This window comes from Passer domesticus, chromosome 4 (assembly GCF_036417665.1).
Source record: "Passer domesticus isolate bPasDom1 chromosome 4, bPasDom1.hap1, whole genome shotgun sequence".
Taxonomy (NCBI): domain Eukaryota; kingdom Metazoa; phylum Chordata; class Aves; order Passeriformes; family Passeridae; genus Passer; species Passer domesticus.
Window position 1 is genome coordinate 30,144,312 of NC_087477.1, and position 15,896 is coordinate 30,160,207.

A 15,896-nucleotide genomic window follows, 5' to 3' on the forward strand; every position below is an offset into this window, starting at 1 on the left:
AGCCATGGAGGCTCATGTCTAGTCCTTCAGATCCAGTTCTCTAGCCTCTCTAGCAGCACTACTCATTGCCAAGTTATAGACTATGGAGCCCATATGTTGAACTTGATTGTCATTTTCTCTTCTCGCATATCTAATCCACACAGAAATGGTCTTCCTTCTGCTTGGGGTAGTATGAGCAGGCTGAAGTCCACAGTAAACTTTCCCAAAGTATTGGATATTATTGCTGTGTTCCCTGATCCTCTAGACAGATCAGATGGATTCTCCACCCGAGTGGCCTCTGCTGTGTCAATGATGGGGTCCTACCTTTGTGGTGCTTTGAGAGAAATTAGCCTTTAAATGCTCTGTATTATAATAATGAGGAGTCAAAGTACATTTTAGAGTTTCTTGCCTGTCTTTTTTATATCAGTAGTGGTTAGGAGGCCAGATTAAAATTCTGATTTTAATGATGAGCTGCTTAACTTTTGACATTAACATTCTTCAGTTAAAAAGGGGAAATGTGTCCAAATCTGCTCTACAGCTAACACCTCAAATTTAAGTCTCAATTTACCTTTCCCTTTTGAGGAGTTTGCATAACACCTGCAGTGTGATTTTTCTGGTGCCATCAGTATAAATCAAGCCTCATAAATCAAGCTGTAACTACAAGCCTTTTATCTGTGAATTTTATTTGCAGTGAAAATAGGAGGCTTCAGAAGGTGAAACTGCTGTCGTATGAGCAATATTCACCTGCCTGGAGCAGCACACAGACTATTCTGGTCAAGAGAGAGCCTTGTTCTTGGAACTGGTCTACAAATAGACTTCCAAGCTAGGAACCTTCCACGTACTGTTGGCACACACTTGAGCTGCACAGAAAGATATCATGGTACTTATGGCCTTTCCTTGGGATATTGGCATTTGCCTTTGATTTGGCACAGATTTCTTATGGATTGCAGGTGCTTTACTTGGATTTTGTGTGGGAAATTGCCAGTGAGTGATGTGTGAGTAGCCAAGGAGTGAAAAACTGTTCATTATCTTGCAGAAAAGCTACAGCATATGAGAACCTTTTCTTCTTTTGTTCCACATAGGCTTTTAAATGTACCAGTCATGCACTGGTACATTTAAGTACCTATAAGTTTCTATATTTTCTTGATCCTAAAATGTGGCTGAGTTATTTTTTGTGTTATTTGCCCCACATGAAAAAGGGGTAGCAGTTCTCAGCTGTTTCACAAAAGTGTCACAAGGACAGAAGCTTGAAAAGGTGTCACTTGTGGGGATTGAATGTTGTCTCTTCTCTGGTACAACAAATAAGAGTGGTCTTGGATGTAGGTGTTGCTCAGCCCCTCAGAATCCAGGGCCACAGTTTGCTGTATAGTTGGGATTCATCTTTCTGTAGTGTTCTGCTGTTGAGGTGGGAAGTTGGAAAGGTGATGACTGGGAAAAGGTCATCTTCTAGTGTCTAACAGCTCCTGCTGCCAGAACATCCTGCCTTTTGAACTGCAGTAAAACTCAGAGCACTCTGGTCCCTGCTCTGAGGCAACTCCACTTCCTAAATTGTGAGTGGTTTAATTCAAGTAAGTTTGGACTGTAAGTGGGGTAGGGCTGTTTTCCAGGCTTGTTTTCCATGGTTGTTCAGCTAGCTCTAAAGGGTGACAGGACAGAGCCTTTCAGATTATTGAATCTGGTTTGTCACTGAGAACTGATTTAATTTCATTCAAATACTTGGACTATATGTCATGTGTCTAAATGAAGAATGTGTATATTTCTGATATTTTTAAAAAATCTCATTGTTTTAAAAACTTAGATCAAATGACTAATGCATTCTTCAAAGTAAGGAGAAACTCCTGTGGACTATTTTTCAACACTTGACACCTTCTCAGCCAATTTACTTGTTCACAGCAGAATAAATGGATGTAGCTTTTCTCTAGCATGACTGCTGGCTATTTCACACAGCTACCTTGATGCTCTCTAAATGGAGCCCACAGAGAAATCATTGCAACAATAGAAGAAGGGACTGAAGTTGCAGGGAGCTCATTAGTTTGCAAACATGGGGGTTGTGAAGTCTTGTTTTGATTTCAGACAGGTAAGTGAACTGGGTTTAGAGAACTCATTTAATTATTGGTGAACATATTTTTCCTGACATCTGCTAGCATGCATTCTGTGGACACATAGTAAATGTAAGAAAATGGCCAAGTGAACTTATCTGCTAGCTCTGAATCTTGTCAGACAAGTATTAAGGAGTGGTCAGCTATGGGTTATTTTGAAGGAATTGTTACAGCACTCCTTGCTAAAAATTGCATTTAAGTGTAGCCACACCATCAATTTTTGCCATGCTCTTTCTAGATTTCCTTGAATAAAGAAGCTCTTGCTTTGCTTTTTGCCTTTGCAAATTGATGAGCAGTACAAAACAATTACCTGAAGCCACAGAGAGGGTGTGAACTTAAAGGCATTTAGACATTTGTTTTCTGTTCAGACACATGTGATCCCTTGGAATCTCAAAACTGTTTGGGATATAGAGTGAGGAGAGAGAACCGTCTCTATGTTTTATTTGCATACACACTTGAGGTAACAAGGTGATGCCACTGCAGGAAATGCAGTTGTTGATATTCTGGAATGTTAACAGGAGTGGTTAATGTCAGGTGCAAGAGATAGTTGTAGTTATTCTGCTCTACTTGACAATAGTGTGAACGTGTTTGTGTTACTGGCTTAGGTATTCCTGAGAGCATGGAGATTCATCTTTAGAGTCCCATGGTGATTCTTTATCATTTTTGCCAAGAATTATAAGCTGTAAATGTTACCTTTAAGAAGAGAAAACTGCTTGTTCAGTTTAAAAAAAAAAATCTCTTCCCATGCATAAAGAACTCACAAGAGAAGGCCAATGAACAATGAAAAATGAACCTCTCTTTGAGGTTAAGCCAAGAAGTAATTAATCTAATTTGAAGCAATAGAGATTTTAGCTTGATATTAGGAAAAACTTCTTCACCTTAACACTGAAAGTATGTTGCCCACATGCTCTGGCAAAAGAGTTGAGTACACTGCACACAAGGAGGGACTGAGCCCACCCTATTTTATCATGTCTAGGTTGGACATATCCTGCACTTCTCTGGCTTTTTTTTAGAAAGGGCATAATAAGTGAAGACTTCTGGGCCTTATGGCTTTGTTTTGCTAAGGACAGAATAGTGCAGCGAGATCCTTACAGGATGTACATGAAATTGTACTGTATGCCACAGACTTTCCCTCTTCTTGATTATTTTGTCTCTCCTCATCCTTTCTTGCAGAGCATTCTCAATCACCCTTAGGGAAGGAAGAGTCCTTTATTTTCTAAAAGGGTAAATTAGATGCAAGGGAGAGTTCTGAAAATAGGTAAAAATAAAGATATTGTATTCACCTTCACAACAAAATGTAACCAAACACATTAAGCACTTGTACTGTTTGCCATGTAGGAGGTGGGAGCAGTGACTTGTGGGGCTTCCTCCATGCTCTGTGATTGCCCTTTAGGATGAGATGTGAGTTGGAGTGCTATACATCCTGTATGGACACATAGGTGATCCCACTAGTCACTTGTACAGTGTTCATCAAAATGTTCCTATCTCAGAAAATGCAGCACTTCACTGCAGCCTGCACTCTGACTGATGGATGTGTGAAACTGCACACTCCATAGCTCTGGATAAATGGAGTGCTGCCTTTAAAGACAAAGTGCAGGGCTCGTGAACCTGTGCCTGTACAGTGTAAATAGTACTCGGTTTCTAGTCTCTGTGAGACACCAGTTCAAAATTTTGCTGTGGTGTCAGTGGATAAATGAGAAGTACCTTAAGGATTCCTGCATTCTAGAGTTAAAGTGCTCATATGGAGAAAAAAGAGCATTTCACACATCCACTTTAATTTTGATAGATGAAAAAAAAACGGCAGTCAGACCTTCTTATGTGGTTTTCTCAGGTATGGGTTGAAGCAGCTAACATTTATATCCTGTGCTGGGAGCTGTGGTTCCAGGGAAGTTGACTGCAGATAACAATACTTTTCTAATAAAGTGATCACAAATGACAAAAAAGTTGTCATTTAGACAACTTAGATTATATCCATGTTCTGATTTATGTCCCTGGTTTGAACCCAGCCTATCTGTGCTTGTCCATTACTTGAGTTCAGTTCTGCTATGCAAAGAAAAGCTACATTTGTACTGTTGAGTCCATATGTACACTGCCTTGTTTTGTGCAGAGACAGCTCTGGAACAAGACTGAGCAGGAGATTCCATGTGCAGGTGTTTCCAAGGAGTTTTGTTCAAGATGCTTCTTTTTATCTTTTAAAAAATACAAATCTTCTTTTGCTTTCTTTCAGGAATTCATTCCCAGCCCTTTCCTCACTTCTAATCCAAAAGCTTTAACTAAGACATTTTGTCCTAAAAAGGCAAGCCCAAGGTTCTTTACACTAGTTATGTATGGGAAAGGTTGGTGGAGTGAAAGATTCAGTCATCAGTAGGAATTGCACAGTGTGTTCCACAACTGAAGACTATTTTTTTTCCACCAGTGTGCCATTTTGTCCTTCAATAGATGATGTAATTACAAAAGAAACACAGGAGAAAGGGGTGATGTGGGAAGTGTGTGCACCTGCACTAGGCTGGTCTCTTGATCAAGGAAGGTGGATTCCAAAGCAAAGACAAAGAGGCTGGAAGGAAAGAATGTCCTCATATTACGGAACTAGAAAAAGTGACTTTCTAACCAACAATATTATGACATGGAGACAACAAAAGATCTAAATAGCAGGAGTTAAATGCTGGGGAAAGAAATGAACCACTCAAGTCCTATGACAGCAGCTGGTAGTGGGAGAAAAGCCCATAAATGCCTAAAAATTTAGCTTAGACTGGAAACTGGTAGAAATTTTCATATAGCAGAGGGAGGGAGTGAGCTTCTAAAACAGCTTCCCAGTGAGTATGTTTGTATAAAGGGGACAACATGCTTGCTAAACCACTTCTAAATGGAGCTGAATCACTTAATGCCACTGTGTTTACAATGGCAGAAAGCTGGATTTGATGAACCAGCTGAGAAGGTCAATGCAAGCACTGTTCTACCTCCACACTATCATATAAACCTGAACTGATTTAATTATTAGATTTCTTCAGGAGGCAGGAACATCTTAAGTGCATTTTGCAACCCCATGCTGTGGTTTAGGGCCTGGCACCACTGAGGCTTTGCTACAATTAACATAAATCAGAGTGTATGGATGTTACCTGGCCATTGTGACTGTTAGCTAGTCTGTCCTGTGTTGAGACTGTTTCATTTGATAAGAATTGCCACTGTCCAGTTTAAAACCTGCCTGCTGAACTGGGAATTGGGATGGCTTCTTGGGCAGACTAACATCCCAGAGACTAAACAGCAGCTACCAGCATTATCTGTCTCTTCTCGTGAGCACAAAATCCATCACAAGAAAAGCAAGCAATTTCTGATGCTTTTTTAATGAACTGTCTCAGAGAGAGAGTGAGAGAAAAAGAAGTATTTGTTCCTAAGTTACATGGCAAAAAAATGACTATAGAAAGCTGTGTTATTTCTTTTGTGCTTGCTTCATAGTTTGTAATACCACTAGGATTGCACTCTGAAACTTTCTAGCTAATACTACAGCCTCTTAAACACAAACATTGAATCTGGAAGCAGGCTTATTGCAAACATTCAGAGAGCAAAGAAGATAAACACAAGAAAATTGTTTCAGTATTTTGACAATCAAGTCTGAGAGCTTTTACACATTGACTCTTGGCAGTTCAAGATGTCAGAATACTGGAAGTGAAGGGTAGTGACAGGTGGAAGAAAACAAAATGGGAACCCAACCCCCACAGCAAAATAATAATTAAAAGGCAGATCACAGAGGAAAGATGTGATTTTTTTTCCAAGGTGCTGATGCGAGAATACAAGATTTTGTGTGGTCAGGGTGCTCATGGGGCTTCATTAGGGCTTTTATGACTGCTGCTATTAACAAACCAATGGTGTGTCCACTAAAACTCAACATCAGCTGTTGAGTATCAACATGGGAGCTATAAAAGCATAACGCTAATTTCTCCACATCTGGCTTTTCTTCTTTGTCTATAGTCCCTAATTGCAATCTCTGGTTTGGGGTTGGTTTTTTGAGTGGTGACCTTCAGTTGGATTAAGGTCTGTTTGTTCACAAGATTGACAAAGTGTATTAAAGTTTGACAAGTTGCAGTTCCTCAGAACTTCAGTGGTAACACCACCAAATTAAGTATTGGAGCAATAACAATCCTCAGTTTTTTTATCTTTCATGCCAGTTCCCCCCCCCCCCCCCCCCCCCCGAGGACATTTCCATGGCTGTTCCTCTGCACCCCATTTATATAAAAGAAAATGATCTTTTTCTATTCAACAGAGTTCTGGTTACATTGCTCATATCAGTGCATGATGCCTCATTTTTTTCATATCTGTGGTCATCTCTTAAATGATCTGTACCTGTGTAGTGCTGCTTTGTGGTTTTGTGATGTTTTGGTTTTTTTCTTTGGTAGTAGACCAATGGGATTTTCAGCTTGGGGCTGTACCTGTGTATTCTTGTGTTTCTTACTTTGCTGTCCATGGGATTGAATCCAATAGAGCAGAAAAGCTGTTGGTGGATGCTAAGTTGACTTCCTCAGTACCTGCTTAGATCTGTGTGACCTCCTGCCACATGGACACAGGGAAAGAGTGGAACTGAGGTACTGAGAGGATGAATGGTGTACCTTGGCCCTTATGCATGCCCAGTTTCAGGCAGCAGAGCACTCTTGTATTCTCCTCTTCTGAACGTTTTTGATACATTAGTAGAAACAAGAACTTAGATTAAATGTACAACCTTTAGATGCCTTTAAAAAAGGAGAGGACTAAAGATATCTTTTTGAGTTTTCTAACAGATTTTCACATGCATGACTTTCGTATGCACTTTGCCCAAGGCTGACACTGAAGTTACAGCACAAAGAGTGAATCTGTACATGTCAACATCTGTGGTTCTCAAACATGTGCACGCATGCACACGTGAACATGAATGTACATGCTCGTTTGTCAGCTTCCCTGCTCTTAAAATGACACAGGCTCACAGCTGAATTCAGAAATAATTCCTTCATGGAAAGGCTGCTAAGCGTTGGAACAGGCTGCCCAGGGAGGTGGTGGAGGTGTTCATGAAATGGGTGGACGTAGCACTCAGTGCAATAGTCTGGTGACAAGGTGGTGATCGGTCAAAGGTTGAACTAGATGATCTTGGAAGTCTTTTCCAACCTAAATGCTTCTGTGACTCTGTGACTTGGCAGGCTTTAGATTTGGGCCTGGCAGCAGGCAGTGATGTTTACTCAGAGCTGCTGATGGCACTATGTGAAATTGTGGGTCAGTTGAGGAAAATTGCTCAAGCTCACCTTACAGTAAAGGTTGCAGAATTGCTGCTGCCACTGCAGCTATTTTCCTTTTAGGATTGTCAGGTGTTTAGTCTTGCAGAGTAAAAAAGGGAGCACTAAGCACCTCCAGAAAATACCTTAGTTTGGATGCTGGATCAGACCATGAAGGTGCAATAGGAAGGATTTCTAACTGAATGATTTGTCCTGCTGCCAAATCCAGATTGTTTCTTCAAAACAGTTTTCTTTTGGGCACTTTGCGTAAGGGAAGAAATTAAACATCCACACAGTAGTGTTCTTTCCTGTTAAATTTTACAGAATGTGAAGCTCTGTGTGGAAAAACATAGTTTTTTTCTCTTGGTGATGTAGAACTGGTTTTTAAAGTGAACTCTGTGTCTTTACAAGAGCTCACTACTGTTCATATGACAGTCCTCTTTGTAATAAGATTTCCTCTTCCACTTTTTACTGTGTGGGAAGAGGGCTCTGCATGCCATACAGGTCATTAAATAAAGATTGTGAACATACTACTCAGAATGTTGTTGTTATTATAAGCAGTGACAAAACTAGGCATCAAGTGTGATGTCAAAAGTTTCAGTTAGTCATGCTGGTGAGTTAATTCCTGGAAGATGCTGTTTAATGGCCTCTGTAGAAGTGATCTTGGACCATTTCCTTACAGGTGGGTGACTCATGCTCAGTATGAAGTGCAGTTGCATCGTGGGCTTGAAATTTCAGGACTTGGAAATTGAGACAAATAAGGCAAGCTTAAATGACTGGTAGTCCTGTTTGTACATGCAAGGCCTTCAGCCCACAAATCACCTTGGAAACCACAGTACCTCAGGCCCACCAGCCAGCAATGAGTGTAACAGCACAGCAAGTAGTCTGGGAGATTGTAGGGGAGGCTTCCCATGTCCCTGAGCTGGAGAAGCTTAGCTCTGGAGAACAGACCTCTTATGGTGCCAGCACGAACAGACCCTCTTGTTGTGCATTGATAACATAGCACTGTGTTTTTTCAGTCTTCTGAATCCAGTCTAAGTTCTGGCTCTTCTTAAGGTTTCCCAGGATAGGTCTGAAGTACAGGACCAACCTCCATCTGCCTCCCTCTTAGGCTCCTTTTGTCATGGTAACTAGTGGTACATCATATTTATGTGACTTTTCTCTGTCGCTGGGCAACTCGACAGGGATGATGATTCCTAGAGTGTGGGAAGGGACATATTGTTACCATCATCTAGCAATAAATGAGAAAAATACCACGTTGCAAATGTGTACAAAGCCATCAGTGAGGCTCTTCTGTGTGATTGAAACTAAATTGTGTTGGGGCAAGCACACTCACTTCTTGAGGTTATGCTGAAATTTCATGTACTGCTGCTGCAGAGAACTGCAGTTTGAGGTAGCTCTATTTGCCTCGTTGCCTTGGGTTATGTGTTGTGTTTTGTTACCAGATAGAAAAGCCCTTGGGAGGCAGCAGGGAGTAGCAACAGCAGCTGCTGCTCAGAGGAGAACAGAGCGATTCCATGTTCTGCTATTATTCCTAGCCTGGCTGAGAGAGGGCAAGGAGAGAATTCTGCAGGGTTTGGGAGGTGGCTAAGAGGAGGAGGAAACCTTCACCCTTAGTAGGTGCTGTTACTGTTGTCCTAGTGGTGGGGAACTTCTGCCCATCCTCCTACTTGAGCAGTTACTGGGAAATATCTCTGCCTGTATTTCAGCCAGGGGGACCATAAAGCATGTGCTCACCTGGAGTTATTTGGAGAGAAGGAGGCTGTGGTATGAGTCTCCACAATAAACATGTGGAGACATTATCTGTAGAAGCCTATTGAGTGGATAAAAACATAAAATGAGGCCAGCAAGAAGGTAGTAGGACCTATAGTGCCTGCTGTAAGAAGGAAAACTGTGGGTGGGTAAAGGCCTAATTGTGTAAAATTAGCATCTGAGAATGCTAGAGCAGAATTCCAAAGACTTGGAGGGGGGAATTGCCATGGAATACTGTGGGCACATTTGTGAGTCCTGTCATTTGCATGATGCAACAATAAATTGGGGATCCTAAGATGCATTAGCTTTAATTATGCCAAATGTTGCTTTGGTTCTATAATGCCTGTCACTTCACAAAGGCTATACCTTTTTCTTTTTTTTTTTTTTTTTTTTTTTTTTTTTTCTTGTTTCTATGTAGACAGCCAAAACGAGATCCTGTTGATTAGTTTTACTGCATTGGTCTTCAGTTGGGTCCTACTCCACCTCTTCTGGTTCATCCATTTATAGTAATAGTGGAGGAGTTTTGTGCTTCTTATTTCAGCAAAAATCAAGCAAGCTTGTTGTTTAGAAATACAGCTGGGAAATACTACCTTAAATATGTTGCTAAGTCCTTAGAATAGATTAAGAGTCTGATGTTTCTAATAATAATAAATTAGTGAGACAGTGAATTTTCTGCATAGTAACTGACTCAAGGCAACAAGATTACTTTCAGTGTTTAGCTTTAAATATTAGTTTTCTCTTCCTTAAATTGCATTAGTTATATCTAATTATAGGTACTGTTTGTGGTAATCAATTTGAAGCATAACGATGTGAGTTGCCTCTCTCTATAAAGAATATATTTTGACTTGGAACATTAGAGGTATTTTGAATGCTGTGTGATTTTCATTTATGATTTGATTACACAGGTAATTGAAATGTGACAGACTCTGATAACATTTTGTTGGAACAAATTGGTGAGTTCAACTTTTTTCGCAGATGTGTTTTTTTTGCTTTCATAAAGGCAAAGGAAATGTGAGTTTTCAGCTGCTTGACATACAGATACTTATGAGGATTTTAATTTTTTTGGACTGGGTCTTAATTTTTCTTTAAACGATGATGTCTAATGGAAGAAAAAACAAATAAACCTCAATTTCCCCTGCTAATTAATCCAGCAACAGAGCTGTTGCTGCCCAATAACAATAAACCAGAATTAAAAGCACGTTAGCAACTTAGATGTAGACTATAATGAGCTTGTGTCAGTTCAAAACTGTGCCATTGCAAGTATGTTATGGTAGTATTTACAAATAAGATATCTAGTAATTCTTGGCTGTGATGAACTGTAAACCTCTGCAGGCACCTAAAGACTCCAGAGTTGTACAATATTCAGTAAACCTCTGTAAACACTGTTACAGCTTTTTCCAATGAAACAGAATAACCAAGTTTATGTGAAATGTCAGTTAAAATAAGTCCTTTTTACTTCCATCTTATAATATGTCTGGGGACTGATTGGGCCACTGCACACAAGTCGGCACACAAAACCTTTATTCAGAAATAAACTACCCAAAATAATTCAAATGCTTTATATGCAGAAGATATTACAAGCAATTAGAGTGTAGCTAGCCAAATTTTTGCCTTGAGTAACCTAATTTTAGACTCCAGTCATGTAAATATACACACCTAGATTTACTTATGAGTACATGGACTGCAGCAGGTTGTTACTTAATAATGAACTAAAGTGTGCATAAATCCACTCAACCTTGAATACGTTGTAATAAATTGGCTTGTTGGCATGGGTAAAAACAAACAAAACCAGGCTAACCAGAAATTGTTGTTTCCCTTTGGAGGAGATTCTGAAGAAGGATAGAGAGAGTAAAATGAGAGCTGTCCTTTACCTGCTGGTAAGAAAAACTTGACTCTGAATCCTCCCACAGAATACAAATATCCAATATATTATTTCAGGACTACTATGCATATTATTATGGGTAGTATTAAAGTGTTTCACTGGGAAAGTGTCTAAAATTGAATTTACATAATGCATTTATAGATTTGTGCGTAGATATGTGTGAAAGTACACTCCACAAACATGAGTGCTGTACCATATGTAGTATTACAGTATTACTCCTCTAATACCATGATTGGCAATTTTTTATTCTTTCTTCTGTTATTTGTAGATTGCTAGCATTTCTCCATGGGAAATGTGGATCCCCATGTGTAGTAGATTTAAACTCTCTAAAAACAAGCCTGCTCTTCCTGGTGGTTGTTGGAATTGTCAGAGATTTGCAGAGAGTCAAAGTTGGTAGTAGCTTTGAATTATGCGTGAACATTTTTCTAGTGGCTTTATTATTTTCAATTCATTCTCAGCAGTGTATGAAAACAGGAAAACAGTCCTGATTATATATTTTGGGGGGTGGAGGAGTGTCTGTATTGTTCGCTGCGAGTAGGCTTAGTGTGATGAAGTTGTAGAACGAGGTAGAAAGGCTGTCTGTTGAAAGAGATGAACCGCGGGCTGTTCCTGAGGTTCTGTGTGTGCCGGCTGATTCTTCCCATCCTTCCGTGGAGCAGAAGTTTGCCGGGCTCCTTCCATAAAGTGTCCTTCCAGTGCCACCTCTTGGTAGGTTCTCACGCTGACTTTGCTGCGGAGTTAATTCCACCAGTGGGGAGGTCAGCACACTCCTCACACAGAAACAGCCTCTGCACCCTGAGCTGCCTGCTGTGTAAGCACTCACCTCGTCTGGTACCAGAGTTCCACGTTTGTTAGTTGAAAATACTGTTGGTCTCATAAAAAGGAGCAGCTGGCTGATGTACCGCTGCTGGGTTTAGAGTATTTTGCTGCAAAGGTTTGCATGCATTTGGATTCATCCCAGTAAATAAAAAGCTGTAAAGTACCGTTTTCCAGCAGGTTTTTGTCAATTCAGTGTGTCTCCTTGCCTGGATTATAGTGCTGAGTGGTCAGCAGTTTTTACAGCTGATGTGAAAGGAGTAGTGCTTTTGGTGCATCAGGGGTTGCATAACCTTGTGTGCTCCGAGGAGTAAAATAAAGCAGCGTGTTCATTCTGGACTTCTTTCTTCCTGCTTCTCCCAAGATATCCATAGTACTTCAGGTTTTAGGGAGGAATATTTTCAGGTGGATAATGGCAGTGCACATTCAGTTTTGTGAAACAGGATCCAAGAAGGAAAGAACAAAATGGTGTGGGTATCTAGCACCAACACTCCAGATATTTTAGTTTATTCATTCTGCCTCAATTTTTTCTCTTTCTCCTTTCTTAGGCTGCTGCCTGGGATTTTCTGTTGATTTCCATAGCAGCATAACTGGTAAATCTGCAGGTGAACAGTGTGGGCCCTCTAGCCCTTGCATGTGTGGGCACACTTTGCACTGCAAAGCCCCTCCTGTCAATTTTGACCTTAGATCAGTTTGTTAACATGTTTTCTTTATAGAGATGGTATTGGTGGTTACAGTGCCATAATCAATAGCTCCATTTCCCTTAACTTGGTTCTAAATTGTACTTAAAAGTGCTGAGAAAAGCCAGGGATGAAGAAACAGCTTTGGAGAATGCTTCATAAAGATGCTCATCTAATCTAATAATATAGACTAAACAGATGAAGAAAAGCTGAAAAGTGCTATTCAAATATCAAACAATGCCGAAGAAAGCACCCTGCAAAAGTGTTTTGCAAGGATAATTAGAAAAGAAAACCACTTCTAACTGTACATAATCAAATGCGAAAAGGAGCATTTATATCAGCAGAGAGGGTGAAAAGATTAGTTTTTATTTCAAGTTTACTCCTAATGAACTTGTGGATTCCTGACTGGCAATTGAGCCCAAAAGTCCTGCTGCCAATCTCTGTCATTTTAACAGCAGGTACTTAATGTTTAATTGCTTCAGTATTTCCAGTTCTTCTCCCTCAATATGTTTTCAAAGCCCTTCATAGTGATTTTTGCATTGTGGCACACCGAAGCTTCATCACTTTCTATTGGTGCCACTGGCAGGGAGGATGCACTGGCAAGGAATAGGTCTCTAGGTACATAAAAAATATTTTACTCTGTAGTTTATCTTAAAGATGTTTCTCATTCCTCCTGAAAATCAAGATTATGCTGTTTGAATTTCTCAGCTGACTCTCCTATTAAAAAAAAACCCCACTAAGCTTTGGGTAAATGTTACTAGGTCAGAAAGAAAAGTTGAAACTTTTGAGGCTCTAGGCTTACCAGTAGGACTTTCACAGGACTGCACTACTTGGAATGTGGTGTTTTGATAGAATTGAATTCTTCTTTGGCTCAAAATGGAGTGAATTTCATTGTGGGTCAGTGAGAAGATGTTTCTTGCAGCACTCTGCATGATGGTTTTGTTTGAGTAGTTCAAAATTTGGAGTTTTGTTGGCTCACTTTATGGGTGAAGCATGTTATGTGTTTTTCACTGTGAAAACAGTGGGCAGCAAGCCAGTCTTCCTAAACTGTTGCTTAAGCATGCCTGCTTTATATTACTGCACTATAGAGTAGCTTTATAGTCATTCTGTGTTTATTCCTACTAATTTTAGATATTCTGAGTAGAGTGAAGTGTTTCTGAAGTACCAAACCAGAGTAGTAGGTGTTTGTAACTAGTTGTTGTAACAAGGCTTGAATTCTGAGTGCAATCCCTTCAATATTGGATGAAAATCTTGGTCCCGCTGAAGCTGATGCAATTACCTCATTTTTCCTTGAAACCAGCTTTTCCAGCCCTTCTGTCATGTCCAGGGTGTCAGCATATATCTCTGTGTACAGTAGTTAATGATGTACTGTTAGGAATTATCTGCCTTAAAACAACCAAAGGAGAGACTAAAATCAGGCTTTGATTTTGCTATCACATTCCAATTTCTGGGAGATCTGACTTGATCCAGAAAATTTTCCCATTAGGTTTTGATAAGAATGTTTTTGTGTCTCAGTTCCATCTGTTTTGCCTTGTGTATAAGGCCTGCATCTTTGAAATGGCCAGCTGCCTGTGCCCATTGTAAAATCAACCTGACAAGTTTGGAGTCCTTGATGCCCTTCTTTGTAATTACATGTTGTTCTCTTGAACACAGCACAGCTGATCTTGGTCAAATGTGGTGATTTGTCCCATAGCATGTTTTACAGGCAAGTGATTACAATGCAAGTACTGTGTTGCAACCTGAAATGGGCAATAATACCAAAAACCATTAACATATAGTAATAACTCAGATATATGGAAACCTGCCTGAATGGCTTCTATAATTTTGTGTCATATATGTGTTTTCCCTTTATACATTTTTTTCCTTATAAGCCACAGAAGTGATGTGGGAATCCCCCAAGGCCTCATTCATCACAAGCATACTTATTGAAGTGTGTCTTTATTTTCCAGGGGATGGTCTGCCAAAGTTCTCTTCTCTTAGTTTGGTTAGTGGATGGGAGGAGAAGGGTGCATGGAGTGGTTAGAAGCATGCACCTTTACTGCCTTGCAGAGATGCAACCTGGGCTTCTAGCAAAGGGAAAAACTACTGTGGAAGAGCTGAGTTTTCTGAAATGTGGCATAGTTTAGTGTTAGATTGCAAGTAAGATTAAGTCATTGGGTTTGGTGATGATATTCTGATGCATTAGCAAGTTGGTAATGGCACTGTAACAAGACTGAACGAAAGTGTTGTTCTTGATGTGAGGTGATACTTCTACTGTGAAAGCACACAAAAAACCCTATTATTAGTGCAGGTGGTACACTGATTTTAGATGCAGTCAAAGCAGTAGGGAGTTTTAACAATTTTCAGGATAAGTGAAGCACTGCAGAGGTCATTTTCTCCCTGTGTACACTCCAGACTAAAATTGAAGCATGTTGAAGAACAGCTGGAAAAGAGCTGTAGTACAGGAAAAGCCATGCTCAAGGAAGAGTTTCTTCCTTGCCCTAGGAATTGACCCATCAGTTTTCTGCTATGGTGGCAGCAGATGGTCCCAGCTGATACTGCAGGAACCAGGGAGCACATTCAGCCACCAGGAGTCAAACTCTTCTCTCCCAGTACTGGTCACATCATCTAAGCCAACAGTCAGGGCTCTTTCTGTGGCTGAGGGAGTTTTCTCTTAGTGCACTACATATCCAATGTGGATGAGCTTAGCTACCTTTTTGGTGGCGCATTCGTGGTTCCTAATGGGAAGCTTGTACTTGTCCCACACAGGATAGACAGTCCTCTGTCTGGTGGGGATGTGTATCAAAATTAACTGCTGGCTCCAGCAGTTCCTGGGAAGAGATGAGTAAAAATTGAGGGTGAATTAGATAACAGATGACTGAATAATGTATTTGCTTAGCTTCTTAACAACTTGATCACTCTCTCCTTTTGCATTTACATGTTATCTGAGAGTTAAGCACTATTTACAGCTTTATTCCATGCTGACTTATTTCATCTGCTCATTATTCCAAATAAGAACTTTCTGTAAGTCTCTATCACAGGTGAAGAAATCTAAATAAATTAAGCACATCTGCAAACAGAGCTGCTGCTGTATTTCTTATGAACAAATAGACAAATGGTAGGAAAAATATTCTCAGCTCTCTGTTGTGTCAATGTGTCAAATCTCATCAGGATTAACTTCAACCCCTGGGTATCTGCGTATCTTTCTTCACAAACATTTATGATTTCCTGGCACTGGTTACCCTGTCCTTACAAACAGAGAGACTTTTATGCTGAGATGAGTTACACAGATTGAGCAGAAGCATTAGCACAGCAATTTGAAATGATTGATATGTGCAGTGCCTTGTCTGCAAAGCTAGTTACTTTGCTACTTTTGACAGGGCAATTTAACAATAGAAAATTGTTGATAGTGATCAAAACAGATTGCTGTGTGGAGATGGTGGGTTTTTCAAATGGAATCTAAGCTTTGTAAGCC

The 15,896-nt window shown here is 40.1% G+C and overlaps 1 protein-coding gene across 20 annotated transcripts in view; it reads left to right on the top strand.

Annotated features, from left to right (window-relative positions):
- The window catches only part of LOC135298834 (uncharacterized), a 344,053-nt gene that overhangs the window by 27,609 nt on the left and 300,548 nt on the right, over window positions 1–15,896 (top strand). For 13 of the 20 annotated variants that reach the window (XM_064416877.1, XM_064416874.1, XM_064416876.1 and 10 more), the window contains exons 2-3: window positions 9,970–10,017; window positions 10,888–10,941. The exons of 4 other annotated variants lie outside the window; for them this stretch is intronic. The gene's annotated coding sequence lies outside the window, so the exon portion shown is untranslated. The remainder of the gene's footprint in view (window positions 1–9,969; window positions 10,018–10,887; window positions 10,942–15,896) is intronic. 3 more of the 20 variants (XM_064416881.1, XM_064416885.1, XM_064416887.1) reach the window with 2 other exon arrangements.